At 46.6% G+C, this 16,810-nt stretch overlaps 1 long non-coding RNA gene and 1 pseudogene across 1 annotated transcript; both read right to left on the reverse strand.

Moving 5' to 3' along the window:
• LOC119288389 overlaps window positions 1–6,225 on the reverse strand; it is a 17,574-nt pseudogene extending 11,349 nt beyond the window's left edge.
• Window positions 6,226–7,956: 1,731 nt separating this feature from the next.
• Window positions 7,957–9,556, reverse strand: LOC119290018. Its single transcript, XR_005141683.1, has 4 exons — window positions 9,193–9,556; window positions 8,918–8,984; window positions 8,472–8,675; window positions 7,957–8,339 (listed from the first exon to the last, which is right to left on the reverse strand). It is a non-coding gene; the product is annotated as an uncharacterized LOC119290018 (long non-coding RNA).
• Window positions 9,557–16,810: the final 7,254 nt, after the last annotated feature.

Raw genomic sequence — 16,810 nt, forward strand, 5'->3', positions numbered from 1 at the left:
GACCAATGCGGGTTAGCGGGCGCAACGGGTGTCGGGCACCAGCCCGAGCGGTTCGGCATGCGTGCGAACCCGGCGACGGGCGCCGCGGGCGTGGCCGAAGCCTGAGCGGCGACCAGCGTGCGGGGGCGGCACAGCGAGGCCCCCAGGCCGCAGTGGCAACGAGGCCGAGGGCGGGGTGCGCGAGCTGCGGCGGCGAAGGCGGGGATCAGGGGCGGAGCAGAGCTCCGGGGCGCACGGCCGTCGACGATAAGGCGAGGAGGGGCGTGGCCGTGCGTAGCCCTGGCTAGGCAGGGCGGTGCGGGGTCGGCGATGACCAACAAGGGCGCGGCCACGGTGGGCGAGCACTGGAAGGAGGCCGCGGGCGTGTGTGCGCGCGGTGGCGCACCGAGGGAGGCGCGGGGACAAGGGAAGGAGGAGGGCGGAGGTGAGCGCGGCGGGGCTCACATTGGGGGGGTAGGGTCTAGGGCAGCGGGCGCGATGGAGGTCGAGGAAGGCCGTTGTGGAGGAGGACGGGGTCGACGTCGACGCAGGGGAAGCAGGCCGGCGTGGACGACGAGGCGACGGCGATTCGGGGAAGACGGTGAGGGGCTTCGGCGGCGCGGTCCTCGTGCGGCGGGGGCGATGTAGTTCCGAGCGGGGTCCCGCGTTAGCGTGGTCGCGGACGGGCGGAAGGGCGCCGGTGGGGCGACAGGAGGGGGCCGGCTCCGCGAGGGAGGTGACGGCGACGCCGAGGCGGCGATGGGGCGATGGGATCGTGGGGTTGCCCCGATCCAGATCGGGGAAGGGCGAGAGGGAGGAGTGGGACGAGTGGGGGGATCGGGGGAGCAGTGGGGGTTAGGGTTTCGGTCAGTGGACCGAGGGGGTTAAGTGGGGTGGCCGGCTGGGCCTGGTGGGTTGGCTCAGTGGGGTTGATGGCCTGCTGGGCCGGAGCCCCGGGGGTTCTTTTCTTTTTGTTAGTTTTCTTTTCTGTTTTGTCTTTGTTTCCTATTGTTTTATTTTTTTGTAAAATATATATACTTGGCATCTAATTTAGTAATTCAATTTAGGCCATTGTCACAAAAAGTCAAGTCCTCGAATAATTTAGTTTGACATTTATTAATTAGAAAAGGTATTTAAATAACTATTTATGCGGCTGTTTTATTCATCTGATAGTATTTAAACATTTTATAAAAGTGGGGTTTCTTCACCACAATCACCTTTGCATTATTTAGCACGACTCGAACATTTTAGTTTTAAAGTTTGAAAACTTTTGTTGTTTGTCTTTATTTTAAATTTGAATTTGAATCGGTTTTGAACCATCGCGAGATTAACTAAAGTGACCGCGGTGACATGGCATCATTAGGAGAGGGTTACTGTAGCTTAATTATCCGGGCGTCACATATCCCAAGTCTTAATAGGATATATATGGGCATGGGTAGCTTGAATCATGCATGTCAACATTGTAATTACCTGGCAGCTTGCTGGGTGACAAGTGATAGCTGTCAGCATTGCCCGATACACCTCTCCCTTAAGCTTCTTAACATGCACCATAAAGTCACTGTCCATATTCAGCTTGCCAACAATGAATGGCTCCAATTTTCCGTGGTCTCGATCCGATTGTACGATAATCATGAGCACCTCAAACTTGACCGTGTCTTTGGGAGGTTGTGCATGCATCTTCATTTCGCATACACAACCAAAGTCGAATCAGGCCCCATTATCTCTGCTTTTGTAAATTCCTCATTTATTGGTTTAATCCAGATGCCAACGGAATGGTTTGTCTTGTTGGTTAGGGTCACTGGCCATCGAGTTGTTTCCTCATTTTTTGGCTCCAAGGGGAAGAGAAGGCGCTGCGGGTAAACCTCGAGCAGCTTGCTAGTCTCAGAGGAACGGGTATATATCTGCAAGCAACAGCCACAAATAATCAACTCACAAATGGTACCTTGACATGGCATGTATAACAATTGGCGTGGCGTCCAGCTGTTTCAAACAACTTAGATTTCACTATTGAGTTCAGTATGCTGCAATTTCTCTGGAATGCATGTTTGGATGCAACAGAAGGTACCTTATATCCGCCTGTCTCTCCGGGTTCCTTGGATATGCTGATTATTTCCCGCGGATGGAATAATGGTGCTGCAGAAACTCCCACTGATTGTGCCTACATAACAAATGAAGATCACCGATTCTCATCACAGGAAAAAAAAAGGAAAGAATGAAGATCATCAAGACACAATGTAACATCTCATAAAAACAAAAAACTTTTCTGCTTGACATGAAATTACTGTTATAGAAGTTCAGCTTAATTACTGGTATAGATCAGTTATTATAGCTTGAGGCATCCCTATATATGAAATCGGGTTGCCCAACTATGACAATGATTTAAATGAAACTTAAGCATATGAAATACCTTATTGATAATAATAGTACTAGAGCCTTGTTCAACCACACTGGGCACTGAAGCGGACTCAGCTAAGCCTGCCAGAAGAACAATAAATGCATGTCACTATTTAGATTACAACTGTAATATATGTAAGAGCACATATGTGTAGATACTAGTAGTACTATAACACTTTTTAAGTTTGATTTCATCCATTCTTATTAAACATCATGATGCAAGTAATGGTCAGAGTAACATGGAAGATGCGACGTTACCATCTAGTAAGGAAGCATGTGGCACCACCTTGGTACCCCCTAGTTTCTTCTTGTTCTTAACCTTAACTTCCGGCCTGCAAGTTTCGTGCAACAAAATCAAATGCTTTACCAACAAGTAAAGGTAGGAGGTTAACTCATCGACATTTATAACCAACAAAATTAATAAAAATAGATAAAACAGGCATGTTTGGATAATGCACAGAGCACGCCAAGTAACTGAGCATACTAACTCACCAAGATAGATAAAAGGGACATATACATTTGGATAGCTCTATGGCAGGCTAATTGAGCATACTTCTGCAGGTACCTTACCTGGCAACACCTGTTTTCTCTGCCTCCCTTTTGTTTTTGTTTTGAGAACTAGCTGCAATTGTTTTCTTTGCCCCCCCTTTGTTTTTAATTTGAGAACTGATCTGGTCGTCCTTCACCAATTTTTCCACCTAAAATAGGAAAAGAAAACTAAACAAATTCATATACAGTATTAAAACTGATAAGCTTACATAAAACAATGTGGTATTTATCTAGAGCTCTGCTTTGTGCTATTTAACAGCAAAACAAGTAGATTTTGGTGTCGTCTTGCATAATTAGTGAGGCACTAGGCCTAGTGTGACATACATACATACATACATACATACATACATAAAGATGTTGTGGTGTGGCAAGGTAGTGATACCTCTTCTGGCAGATCAACATCGGGCCGTGCAGCAACAATAGTACTAGAGCCTTGTCCGACCACACTGCCCGCTGAAGCAGACGCAGCTAAGCCTGCCAGAAGAACAATAAATACATGTCACAGCTGAGATTACACCTGTAATATCTGTAAGAGCACATATGTGTACTAGTGGTACATAAAAGACACTTTTTAAGTTTGATTTCATCCATTCTTATTAAACAACATGATGCAAGTAATGGTCAGAGTAACGTGGAAGATGCGACGTTACCATCTGGTAAGGAAGCATCTGGCACCACCGTGCTACGCCCTAGTTTCTTGTTTTTCTTCTGATTCTTAACTTCCGTCCTGCAAGTTTCGTGCAACAAAATCAAATGCTTTACCAACAAGAAGAGGTAGGAGGTTAACTCATCGACATTTATAACCAACATAATTTATAAAAATAGATAAGAGAGGCATGTTTGGATAATGCATAGAGCACGCCAAGTAACTGAGCATACTAATCCACCAAGATATATAAAAGGGACATATACATTTGGATAGCTCTATGGCAGGCTAATTGAGCGTACTTGTGCAGGTACCTTACCTGGCAACATCTGTTTTCTTTGCCTCCCCTTTGTTTTTGTTTTGAGAACTAGGTACATCTGTTTTCTTTGTCTCCCTTTTGTTTTTAGTTTGAGAACTGATCTGGTAGTCCTCCACCAATTTTTCCACCTGAAATAGGAAAAGAAAACTAAACAAATTCATATACAGTATTACAACTGATAAGCTTACATAAAACAATGTGGTATTTATCTAGAGCTCTTCTTTGTGCTATTTAACAGCAAAACAAATAGATTTTGGTGTCATCCTGCATAATCAGTGAGGCACTAGGCCTAGTGTGACATACATACATACATACATAAAGATGTTGTGCTGTGGCAAGGTAAAGCAACGACGGTACCTCTTGTGGCAGATCAACATCGGGCCGTGCAGCAGCAAGAATCTGCAGAATCTTGGCCAACAGCAAGTTGTTCAAGGCACCGTCGGCGCGGAGCTGAGCCACAATTTCCTTAAGCTCGGCCAGCTCCGAGGTGTTCAAGACACCATTGGCAAGCAGCACGGCGTTCATGTTGAGCAGCACATGGAAGCAGGCCCCGTGCAGCTTCTCGGCGATGTCTTTGGCGTTAAAAGCACGGTCCAGGAACCGCTTGCCCTTGCACTTGGCGACAAGCTTGGACGCCAGCTGCAGGGCCTTGTCTAGGCCCTCCGTCGTGTCCCTCATCAAGTCGTCCTCCATGATGTTGGGTGACCCCTGCAGGTGCTTGGCGATGGCCCTCACGCTGAGCAAGAGGGCGTCGATCCTGCGGCAGTCCTCCTTGTTGTGTTTGGCCTTGTCCAGCGCGCTGATGATCTTGAACCCAAACCCCACGAACTCCTTTACGGTGCTGTACAGAGTGTCCATCTCTTCCTCCGCACGAGTAGAATCGATGGATCGATCGGTCGGCCTGGACAAACAGAGGACATGGATAAGGAAAAGAGGGGTTAATTGATCCCTGCAAACCCTAATCCTAAGAATTTTGCAAAATTCCCAATCCCCAAAACCTAAACACTAGCGTGTTGAATCCCCAAGACCGATTTTGTGTACCTCGATCAGCTGACGACGCTGCGACGCCCTGAAGAGTGTTACCGATTGATTGATTGATACACAAGGGGGGGGAAGCGAAGGGAAGGGAAGGGGAATTCTGGAAGAGAGCAAGTGGAAGCCAGGGAAGGGAAGGGAAGGGGGATGATTAACGCTCCGGTCCGACGCAACAACTCACGCGCCACGACTTTGCCAGTCGTCAGTCGTCTCCTACCCCACACGCACGCTTCTTGCAAGCTGTGTACTCCTACATGGCTGGAACTGGCCCACGGCCCAGATGCCATTACACTTTCAGCCCACTAAGGACCACATTCCTTACACAGAGGTCGCCAGGCCGACGCATTTTGAAAAATATGTTCAAACTTTTCACAAAAATGTTCTGGTTTTCTAAAATAAATGTTCATGTATTCAAAAAATGTTCACATTTCAAAAGCTGTTTTCAGAAAGATTCTCCATTTTAAACTTTTTGAGAAGCTTATTGAGAAATATAATATGGATGGGAATGTGAGAGGGCATATTCTGAGGAAGGTTTTGTGCAGTTTAAAACTTACTGCTTTTCTACTTTCTTCACTGTTTTTTGTATGGTCGCTACGGCAGGAAATTTCCTGCCTAAGTCGAGCCTACCGGTCGTGCCATCCCACAACGCTCGATGTGAGCTAGGTGTGCGCACTTGCCGCGATCACCATGTCATGTCATCCCGTGACCAGATCAAGGCTGCGCCTATTCATCAGCTAACTAACTAACATAAAAAATCAGCTCGACTAAAGTCATGTACAGGGACATGTCCTGGCCGTTTATTTTGCTATCTGAAGAAAATGACAGCAGCAGCAGTGTTTAGTCTAACATAATAACAGCAGCAATGTTTTCCCCTCTATAGCGCAACACGATGGAGTTATGTCAGCATCAAGAAAAGGAAAGGAAACGGCTCTAAGTAGAGGGAAACGAATGAATTAGGAAGGAGAGAAACGAAGTGTCACCTTGGGTTGGATAAAAAAGGACAAGGCGCAGCCCCGAGCCGTGAGTAACGACTTGAGCTCGCAGCGGTGCGCTTTGCTCCTGGACACGTCGCGCTCACCGATGGTCAAGTCGTAGCCCCGCAGCAGGGTGCGCAAGGCGTAGAGATCGGCGGAGGTGCGCACTCTGCGGCGTGATGCTCTGAAGCTCACGCCGTGTAGAGAACCACCTCCGGCTGCAGCTCCTCCTTGCCGTGCGGCCGGGACGACGGGCTACCGCCAGGGTCATACATCTCCGGCGGCCTCATCCGAAGTAGAGTGTGGCTAGTAGCGTTGTGGCGAGAGGAGAGCGGAGGGAGATGAACAAGTGGTGCCTCTACTGTCATCACACGCATCGCACTGGTTGTGCCTCTACTGTCATCACATGCATCCCACTGGTTGTGCCTCCACTTTCGTGCCTGCCTCCTTTTTTTTCCGTTAATTCCTCGGACGATATGCGCTTTTGTCGATTGCCTCGGTGCTCACGCTGATTAATTTGTCTTGTTAATTACCTTGGCCTCTCCCACTCACACTGCATAGTTTCAAACACTGAAATCTGATTAGACAAGCTCATTGGATTCTTATGCTGACAAAAGATAATCTGTAAAAAAGAGATTGGCAAGGATGCACTAAGTGTAGTTTTTGTGGCAATGGGGATCGATTCAGCATCTATTCATTCATTGCCCACTTGCCAAGCTGCTATGGAGAACGGTCCATATAGCTTTCAACCTACCTCCACCTATGAGTAGTACGAATATGTTTGGAAACTGGTTAGTGGGGGTGCAGCCCAAGTTTAAGTCTCAGATCCGTGTGGGAATTTATGCTATTCTTTGGCCCATTTGAAACACTCGTAATGCTTGTATTTTTAACAGAACGAAAGTTCCAAACTTTTTGCAAGTTATCTTCAAGGCTACCAGCTGGATCCATGTGTGGTCATTACTTCGCAAGGAGGAGGATTAGGCGCTCACGGTCTTTGGGTGCAACCGATGGGAGATGGTCTCCTGGGATTTGTTCAACTGATTTGGTTGGCGGACTGCTAGAAGGATTTGTGATGCATGAGGCTCATTTTTCTACGTTTCTTAAATTAATTTACCCTTCGGGCAGTCATGTGCGACAATTTATTACTTGAAGTTTGTTATGGTCGGATGATAAACTTTGATATGATAAATAAAAGGTTGTGTCCATCACTCGATGCAGAGGCCGAGGGATGTCGCCTCTTTTCCAAAAAAAAATCTGCTCTTCATTTGAAAGAGTTGTACTTTTTATTTCATTTGAAAGAGTTGTACTTAGTCTCAATTATTATATTGATGAAACTTAAAATACGTGTACGTCCTTTGATTATTGCTTTTCGAGGAGACTCTTACGAGTGAACGTCGACAGGGTCCTGCCCCAGTCGCACGCATGCTGGGGGAATGCACATGGAGCCTATAGGACAAAATGGCTTGAGCGCTCTCATGTGTATTCTCTCTCTCACCGCATGTGAAAAAAACAAATGGAGATCATCATGGTACTATCTCTCTCACCTTCTCTCTATCCATTGCGCTCTCTTTGGCGGAGTGGTTTCTCAAAATTGATCTTGGAAGTGAAACCCATGATCTGGTGTTCAATGTTTGGATCCGGCAACAAGTGGTGCCTCCTCGTGTACGTGGTTTTCATCTCCTCAGATTGTCACATGCATAGCACTGGCGGCTTGCACCTCTACTGCCGTGCCTGCTGCCTTGTGTTTATTATCAAATTCCTCACACGCTATGCTTCTTTGTCGATTGCCAATGGCGCGTTACCTTGGCCTCTTCTGCTTTTTTTTCAGGGAACCTTGGCTTCTCCCGCTCATGCTGCTTAGTTTTATTGGGCACTGCTACGCGTCTGCCGACGGACGCATTGCGAGTCGCCCGATTTACCGGATTAAGCGGCCCATCGCCAAATCCTACCATTGCAACATAGGTCGTGTTGCAGATTTTTTTTCTCCAAAAAACGTCTTATATTACGTATAAACGGTGTTCAACTAGAGACACAGATAAATCAAAATAACAAAAATCCATCACAATTTTATTCTCATGAAAATGGAAAAAGTAGGCTACATGAAATACAAAATTTATGAAAAGCAAATTAAGTAGTTCCGACCACACGATCAACGAATACTGGAGAAGGGATGGCCTTGTCTGAAAAGCAACATTTCCTTGAGCTAATTTGGGCAGACATATGCTCCGAGTGCATTAACAGACCCTCCAGCACGCGCGTAGAAACCCACGATGCTGCTATTGTCTGGCACCTGGCTGCTGAAAGGTGTGCCATTTGGTTTTCCAAAAGGCCCATATGTGGTAACACTAGTGGCGAAGGCAAGCGACGTTACAACAGTGTCACCTCCAATGCTGTTGGTTGTTCCCGTAACTTGCTTCAAAATCTCCGAAGAAGCAAGCGTGATCTACAAAGAAATCATTTGTCAGTTTATATAGTATTTCGCCTTCTACGGGATATATGCGAGTAAAAAAAAAGCAAGCGGTATATGCATAGATTTACAACCAATCGATAAAGTGAAAAAGCGAAAACCACTCACCGTCACGGAAAGTGGACCCGCACCACCCCATGGTCCAACGTTTTTCTTCTGACCGGTTTTGTCAACATAAGAAAATGCTAAAGAATTGATGACATCACTGCATGTGATAGTCACAGATTGAATAGACAGAGGTTGGTCTGGGATGTCAAAAGTTGACCCTCCATTCCCACCCCAAGGTCCCACCTTGCTCAAAGGCGTCTCTGTCTGCACACCAACATGTTGTGCAATTAAAAATTATATTTGCTATAATCTTTTTCATTAGGGGTGGTATGGGCCGGGTAGACAAAGATTAAAAGAATACGAGGAGATGCACTAACCGGATTGGGACAGGGGCATGAAACACGGATGTTAAGCTCTCTAATCACACCGGTAGTATCTGGCAACCACTCGAGTATCTTCACGTTGACAACACCATTTGCACCGGCAAACTCTCCGGTCCCACCTACCACAGCATATTGCCCATCTGTATTGGCGACATGACTTCCTATGCACTCAAGGCTGGACCCCTTAAACCTAATCCATTCATGCTGTGTGTTAAGATCATATATATATTCTTGATGAAAATTCTAGAATTCAGCATGAAATAATTGATATGCAAAAGAATAAAATGAAATTAAAAAGATCTTTGAAAACATAATTTTCATTTGGATTTCAAGCGAGGGAATAGATAAGAGACAGATACACCTAGTATATACAATATAAACAAAGCTTTATGACAAACCTCTAATCGGAGAACAACAAAGTGTAACACATGAACCAAGTCTGCTGGCTCATATCTGCCAGGATGGACGTGCCTTTTGCACGTGCAACAATGTTTGCTTCGGGGGCACGGCCGTCACGTACGCTCCAATCAACCACGGCGGTTAGACCAAACTTCACTTCCTTCGCACGATCTATTTCGGTAGCTGGAGTTTCCTTCAGAGGAACTATTTGGTTGGCTCCAGTTTTCCCTTCACCATGCTGGTCCATGTACAGGTGGAAACGATGTTCCTTTTGCTTGACCTCTTGGCATGGACTAGTTTGGTAATAGGAGGGGCTCTTACCGGCCATGGCTGTATGATAGTAGCTAGGTGGGAAGCTGAAGCAGGCTAGCTAGGTTGGGTTCTCAACATGGAAACGAAGGGGCCAATTTATAGGCTAGTTTGGGTGCCACCGAACAATATAGTTTGAATGTCACCAAACTTTGATGCTTCCCACACTAGTAGAAAACCACCAATCAGTCCCGGTTCGTAAGGGCCTTTAGTCCCGGTTCGGGAACCGGGACTAATGGGTCGTTACTAATACCTCAACCCATTAGTCCCGGTTCAAACATAAACCGGGACCAATGTGCCTCCACGTGAGCCCAGTCAGGGGGCCTTTGGTCCCGGTTGGTGGCTCCAACCGGGACCAAAAGGCATCCACGTGTCTGCATTCCAGTGGCTAGGTTTTTTATTTTATTTTTTGAAAGGAGGGGGGTTGGGGGGTTTTGGGGGGTTAATTTAGGTGTTTCGTATATTGTGTTAGCTAGCTAATTAATAGAGAGAAGTGTCCTCTCTTATGTCCGTGCTTGCTCGACGCTACGTAGTATATATACATAAGTGATCAAGAAAACCATTCAGTACAGAAGTTTGTCATGCATACCGAGAGAAATGATCGATCGACCTCTCCTTCTCCGAGAGATTGGTCGAACAACAAGTTTTACTGGCTACATACATGTACAATCTATATAAGATCTCTTAATTACAAACCACTAGCATTTGAATTGAAGTTCCACATGGTATTCTCCGGCTTTACTGATGACGTGTTCAAGAAAGAATCCCGCCAATTCCTCTTGAATTGCTTTCATGCGATCTGGTTCTAGGAGTTCATCCCGCATCTGCCACGTCTAATTAATTTGAAGAAGGGGGTTAATTAATACATATATATGAATGAAACTCAACAGAAATGATGGTGTCATAAAATGAAATTGTGAATATTATTGCTTACGCACTTCATATTGTCTTCTAGAGTAGCCCCGCTTGTTTTTCAAAGTCGCGTTGTGGATGAACTCGCACACGTAGTATCCACAGAAATCATTCCCTTCCTCCTGCCACAAGCACTTTACGAGAAATAGAGGTCAATCAAACTGATAATGAAGCATTATATAAATGGCATTGATGAAAGTATAGCTATAGAATCAACGGGAGATGCGCGCCAGTAGTACTTACTTTCGGGTATGTATATCGCAGCTCCTTCGGCAGTCCCGGAGCTTGTGCGGTGAACTGTTTCCAAACCCTGCAAGACAAAGAAAATATTTGTTATTACTTGAGATATCAGGAAATGAACAAAAAGTTGCCGATATGGTGCGATAATGATCGATTGAACTTACTTGCTGAGCATTTCAGTCATGTCCGCATAGGTGCTGGGATCTTTCCGTCTGGAGTCTAAGACGGTTACTAGTCCACGCTCAAGCTTAATCTCCAGAAAAATATAGTGGTACCTGCACGCATGCATAACTCATCAATTACATTAACCTCGCTCGAGTAATAAGGAAAACCGAATATGCACACGACAGTAACACTCACGGGCCGTGGTAAGGAAAGAGTATGGTATCTTTGTTTTGATTTTTGATCAATGATTGTAGCAAGTTGTCCTCGACCTCTTTGGCGCGCTTTTCAACCAGAAAAACATCTATGATATTTGTGTTAATGAACCCAATATCATAGATTTCATTTTTTTTGCACTCGACGATCTTCAATCTGCATAATATATTGAGGATAATTAATTATAAATGCATGCAATGAAAGAGCCGAGCTATATATACAGACTAATGACAGAAATAGTACTTACAGGCAGTAGCAAAAGACCATTAATTTATCGAGGGCCTTTTGATTGAAGAACTCGAAGAACTCCTCAAATGGAATAGACAACAGATCATTTGAAACGAGGTCGTGCTCCTCTTTAATTTTCAGATACAAAGTGTTCGTCCCCTCAGACTCTCTACAGGTTTTCATGTACCAACTGTGGAATCTTCGCATCATTGTTGTCAGAGACTTTTCATCTTTGACGAGAGGCTTCCCGTACTCGTATCTGAATAAGTCCACCTCCATGAAATCAGGAAGTGCATCGTCAGGCAGGTAATCTCCAAGATTGCCATAACCGGCCACCGTCCCCGGAGGAATAGACACATTCAGCGGGGGGCACGATTGCTGTGCTTGTTCGCCGAGCTCGGCAATTTTTTTCCCCTTTGCCCGTTGTTCTTTTGACCTTTTATCACTGACAGTAGTTCCCGACCGCTTGGCTTGGAGATATGTCTGTTCAGTAATGCGCTCATAGTTGGTTCTCGGCGGAGACTTTGGTGGTTTCCTCAGGGCATCGAGAGTGCGCTTTGCTTTCACCGGATCGACCTTCTCCTCCGGAGGTGGATGTATCTTTGCTTTAACCCCTTCAAAGAACTCCTTCACTTGGGTCTGCACGATCGTATCGTTTTCCTCCTTGCTCCTCTCGTACGGTAACTTCTCTACAGGCTTTAGAGGTGGACCGTATCTGTATTGTCTCTCTCTTCTTGTGCTGCTAGACGCCGGAGCAGACGGAGCGGCTGCGGCGTCTGTCTTCTTTCGTGCTTGCTTACGAGGCGGAGGAGAAGGACTACGACGCGTCGGAGCAGCCGGGGCGGCGGCGGGTCTCTTCCGCCCTTGCTGGCGAGGCGGAGAAGGAGGAGGCAGAGTGCCGCCACGCGCCGGAGAAGGGGGCGGAGTGCCGCCACGCGTGCCCTGATCTTCACTCACCGGAGGAGGAGGCGGTGGAGGAGGCGGAGTGCCGCCACACGTGCACTGATCGTCACACGCCGGAGGAGGAGGCGGTGGAGGAGGCGGAGTGCCCTGACTCGCCGGAGGAGGAGGAGGAGGCGGAGGCATCCAGTTGAGAAGGTCGATGAGCTCCTTCCGCCATAGGCATGGAGTCTTCAGAGCAGAACCCAGCCTAGTCTCCCCTTCACCGGTAGGGTGCTCAAGCTCGAGGTCCTCAAATCCCTCCGTTATTTCATCCACCATCACCTTAGCAAATCCTTCTGGAATCGGCCGGCAGTGATAAGTTGTGCCGGGTCCACTAGGATAAACTTGGCCAACAGCCGCCTTGACCTTCAAATTCATGCATCGTGCCATAATGTGGCAATTTTGAGACTCCGTGATACCATCCACGGGATAGCTGGCAGGAGCCGTCAAGACATGCTCCGGCTGAAGCAGCTCGGTGGAAGCAACGCTGCTTCTCCGCTGAGATGGCGGGGTAGCTTCGGGGGAAGCTTCGACATGTCGTTTGTTGCGATCTGCTGCTTCTCGTTCCTCTTCTCGATCCTCTAGCCCCATTACCCTTCCAAGCAGCGCCTGCATTTGGTCCTGCTCCAGTTTCTTCCTCCTCTCGTGGGTTTTGTAACCCCCTGCGTCCGGAAAACCAACCTTCCACGGAAGGGAGCCTGGCGTGCCTCGTGTCCGTCCAGGGTGCTCGGGATTCCCAAGGGCCATTGTGAGCTCGTCCTTCTCCCTGTTTGGAAGGAACGTCCCTCGCTGCGCTGCATCGATATAGTGTCGAAGTTTCTTGACTGGTGTTTGCAGTTGCTCGTCCGTCCACTGACACTGCCCTGTTACAGGGTCCAAGGTGAAGGAAATATGCCCTAGAGGCAATAATAAAGTTATTATTTATTTCCTTATAATCATGATAAATGTTTATTATTCATGCTAGAATTGTATTTTCCGGAAACATAATACATGTGTGAATACATAGACAAACAGAGTGTCACTAGTATGCCTCTACTTGACTAGCTCGTTAATCAAAGATGGTTATGTTTCCTAACCATGAACAATGAGTTGTTATTTGATTAACGAGGTCACATCATTAGTAGAATGATCTGATTGACATGACCCATTCCATTAGCTTAGCACCTGATCGTTTAGTATGTTGCTATTGCTTTCTTCATGACTTATACATGTTCCTACGACTATGAGATTATGCAACTCCCGTTTACCGGAGGAACACTTTGGGTACTACCAAACGTCACAACGTAAATGGGTGATTATAAAGGAGTGCTACAGGTGTCTCCAATGGTCGATGTTGGGTTGGCGTATTTCGAGATTAGGATTTGTCACTCCGATTGTCGGAGAGGTATCTCTGGGCCCTCTCGGTAATACACATCACATAAGCCTTGCAAGCATTACAACTAATATGTTAGTTGTGAGATGATGTATTACGGAACGAGTAAAGAGACTTGCCGTTAACGAGATTGAACTAGGTATTGGATACCGACGATCGAATCTCGGGCAAGTAACATACCGATGACAAAGGGAACAACGTATGTTGTTATGCGGTCTGACCGATAAAGATCTTCGTAGAATATGTAGGAGCCAATATGGGCATCCAGGTCCCGCTATTGGTTATTGACCAGAGACATGTCTCGGTCATGTCTACATTGTTCTCGAACCCGTAGGGTCCGCACGCTTAAGGTTACGATGACAGTTATATTATGAGTTTATGCATTTTGATGTACCGAAGGTTGTTCGGAGTCCCGGATGTGATCACGGACATGACGAGGAGTCTCGAAATGGTCGAGACATAAAGATTGATATATTGGAAGCCTATGTTTGGACATTGGAAGTGTTCCGGGTGAAATCGGGATTTTACCGGGTTACCGGGAGGTTACCGGAACCCCCCCGGGAACCACATGGGCCTTCATGGGCCTTAGTGGAAAGGAGAAAGGGGCAGCCCAAGGGGGCTGCGCGCCTCCCCCCTTCTCCTAGTCCTATTAGGACTAGGAGAGGTGGCCGGCCACCCCTCTCCCTCTTTCCCCCTTGGGAATCCTAGTTGGAATAGGATTGGAGGGGAGTCCTACTCCCGGTAGGAGTAGGACTCCTCCTGCGCCTCCTCCTCCTGGCCGGCGCACCCTCCCCCCTTGGCTCCTTTATATACTGAGGCAGGGGCACCTCTAAACACACAAGTTGACACAAGTTGATCCACGTGATCGATTCCTTAGCCGTGTGCGGTGCCCCCTGCCACCATATTCCTCGATAATACTGTAGCGGAGTTTAGGCGAAGCCCTGCTGCTGTAATTCATCAAGATCGTCACCACGCCGTCGTGCTGACGAAACTCTTCCCCGACACTTTGCTGGATCGGAGTCCGGGGATCGTCATCGAGCTGAACGTGTGCTCGAACTCGGAGGTGCCGTAGTTTCGGTGCTTGATCGGTTAGATCGTGAAGACGTACGACTACTTCCTCTACGTCGTGTCATCGCTTCCGCAGTCGATCTGCGTTGGGTACGTAGACAACACTCTCCTCTCGTTGCTATGCATCACATGATCCTGTGTGCGCGTAGGAAAATTTTTGAAATTACTACGAAACCCTACACAAGGTTCCGCCAGCCCCGAAGAACCAAGTCCGGCAACGGTTTGGCCAGTGCATTGTCTCTGGTTCGATCCCTTTTTCAAGCAGATCATGCTCAGCCTTGGACCACTTAGGTCGGGCTTTGAGGTAGCCACCTGACCCCGTGCGATGGTGAAGCTTCTTCTTCGCAGCATTTTTCTTGTTTGTCTCCGACATCTTCTTACTCTTTTCTGATGTCTTGTGGGCCACAAATGCGGGCCAGTGATCTTTGATCTTCTCATATTTGCCGATGAATTCTGGTGTCTCTTTTTTCGTGACAAACTGGTTCAGCTCTTTCCTCCACCTCCTCATTAGGCCAGCCATCTTCTTAAGAGCACAAGACTTGATTAATTGCTCTTTAACTGGCTTCTCCGGATCCTCCTCTGGCGGTAGGGTGAAATTTTCCTTCAGCTCATTCCAAAGATCTTCTTTCTGCATATCATTGACATAAGACACCTCAGCGTCTTCATCCTTAGCAGGCTTATACCATTGCTGGATGCTGATCGGGATCATGTCCCTAACAAGAACCCCGCACTGAGTAGAAAATGCCTTCTTTGTCCGGATGGGTTCAATCGGTTCGCCGTCGGGCGCGATTTCTATGATCTCAAACTTTTCATCCGAGCTCAACTTTTTCTTCGGACCTCGTCTCCTTACCGAAGTTGTGCTCGATCCGGAGGGCTAGAAATTATAAGGAAGAAAGACGACAGTACTTAATATGTGTACATATACCAAAACAATGGATGCATCAATTAACTTGTCAGCACGGGCTTAACTAATATATATATACCTGGCCGGACTCGGTTCGGTGACTCGGCTCGGCACGGTCTCCTTCGTCTTGTACCTCCATTGTGTCACCGGAGCCATCATGAACATAGTCCTCCTCTTGTACTGGCATTAATGGGTCGAAGCCATCATAATCATAGCCCTCTTCTTCATCCATCTGACCAACGGTGTCGATGAGAAATGACGCAACATCATCACTTCCATTTGCGATTATTTCCCCCAACATCTCTTCTGTTTCTTCGTCTCGGGAGTGCTCCATAGTTTCTGCAAATATTGACAACATGTCAATTATTATTAAAACATGGTACATAGTGGCAAACGTAGAACTAGCTAGCTAATCACAATAAGGAATCATGTTAGTGGCCTCGACGCTGCTTCTCTAGGGTTTGGGGTCGCCTCGACACAAAGCTTCAAGGGTTTGGGGTGGCCTCGACGATAACGCTCTTTTAACTTGATAAATTTGGGTGGCCTCGAGAGAGTTAATTTGTCGGGTAGGAGCGCGGCGGGAGGGGGTACGTAGGAGACCTGCAACATCGTTTTCTCTCTAGGGTTTGGGTGTCCTCGAGAGTTTTGGTCGAGCGAGAGGGCCGAGGGGGGGGTGCTGCAGTTGTATCTAAAGGGGGTTATATCGACAACGACGCGACATACATATACATGGGAAAATAATGTTATCGGTGAGGGGGTATCGGTACCACCCCCTCGTGTTGAAGTTTCTTCTTTCTCCTTTCCTTTCTTTCTTCTTCTTCTCTTCTTTTTCTTCTTCTCCCTCGAGAAAGGAAAATAATTAAGGAAAAGGAAGAAAAGAGGAAGAAGGAAGAAGGAAGAAGAAGAAGAAGTAAAAGAAGAAAAAAAAGAGGAGAAGAAGAAAGGAATAGAGGAGAAGAAGAAAAAATAGAATTTCTCCTTTCTCCTCTATTCCTTTCTTCTTCTCCTCTTCTTTTTCTTCTTTTTTCCTCTTCTTATTTATTTCTCCTCTTCTTCCTCTCCTCTTTTTCTCCTTTCTTCCTCTTCTTATTTTCCTTTTTCCTCTCATTCTTTTAGTATTGCTTGTTTTAAAAAAAATGTTCAAATAGAAAATTTTGAAAAAAAACAAAGGTTTTGCCTAATGCATTGTTCATATGAATATACAAACATTTGCATATTCTACAATAATTAATATCAACAAAAAAAATCTATGAACAGAAAAAAA

This window comes from Triticum dicoccoides, chromosome 4A, assembly GCF_002162155.2.
Source record: "Triticum dicoccoides isolate Atlit2015 ecotype Zavitan chromosome 4A, WEW_v2.0, whole genome shotgun sequence".
NCBI lineage: Eukaryota > Viridiplantae > Streptophyta > Magnoliopsida > Poales > Poaceae > Triticum > Triticum dicoccoides.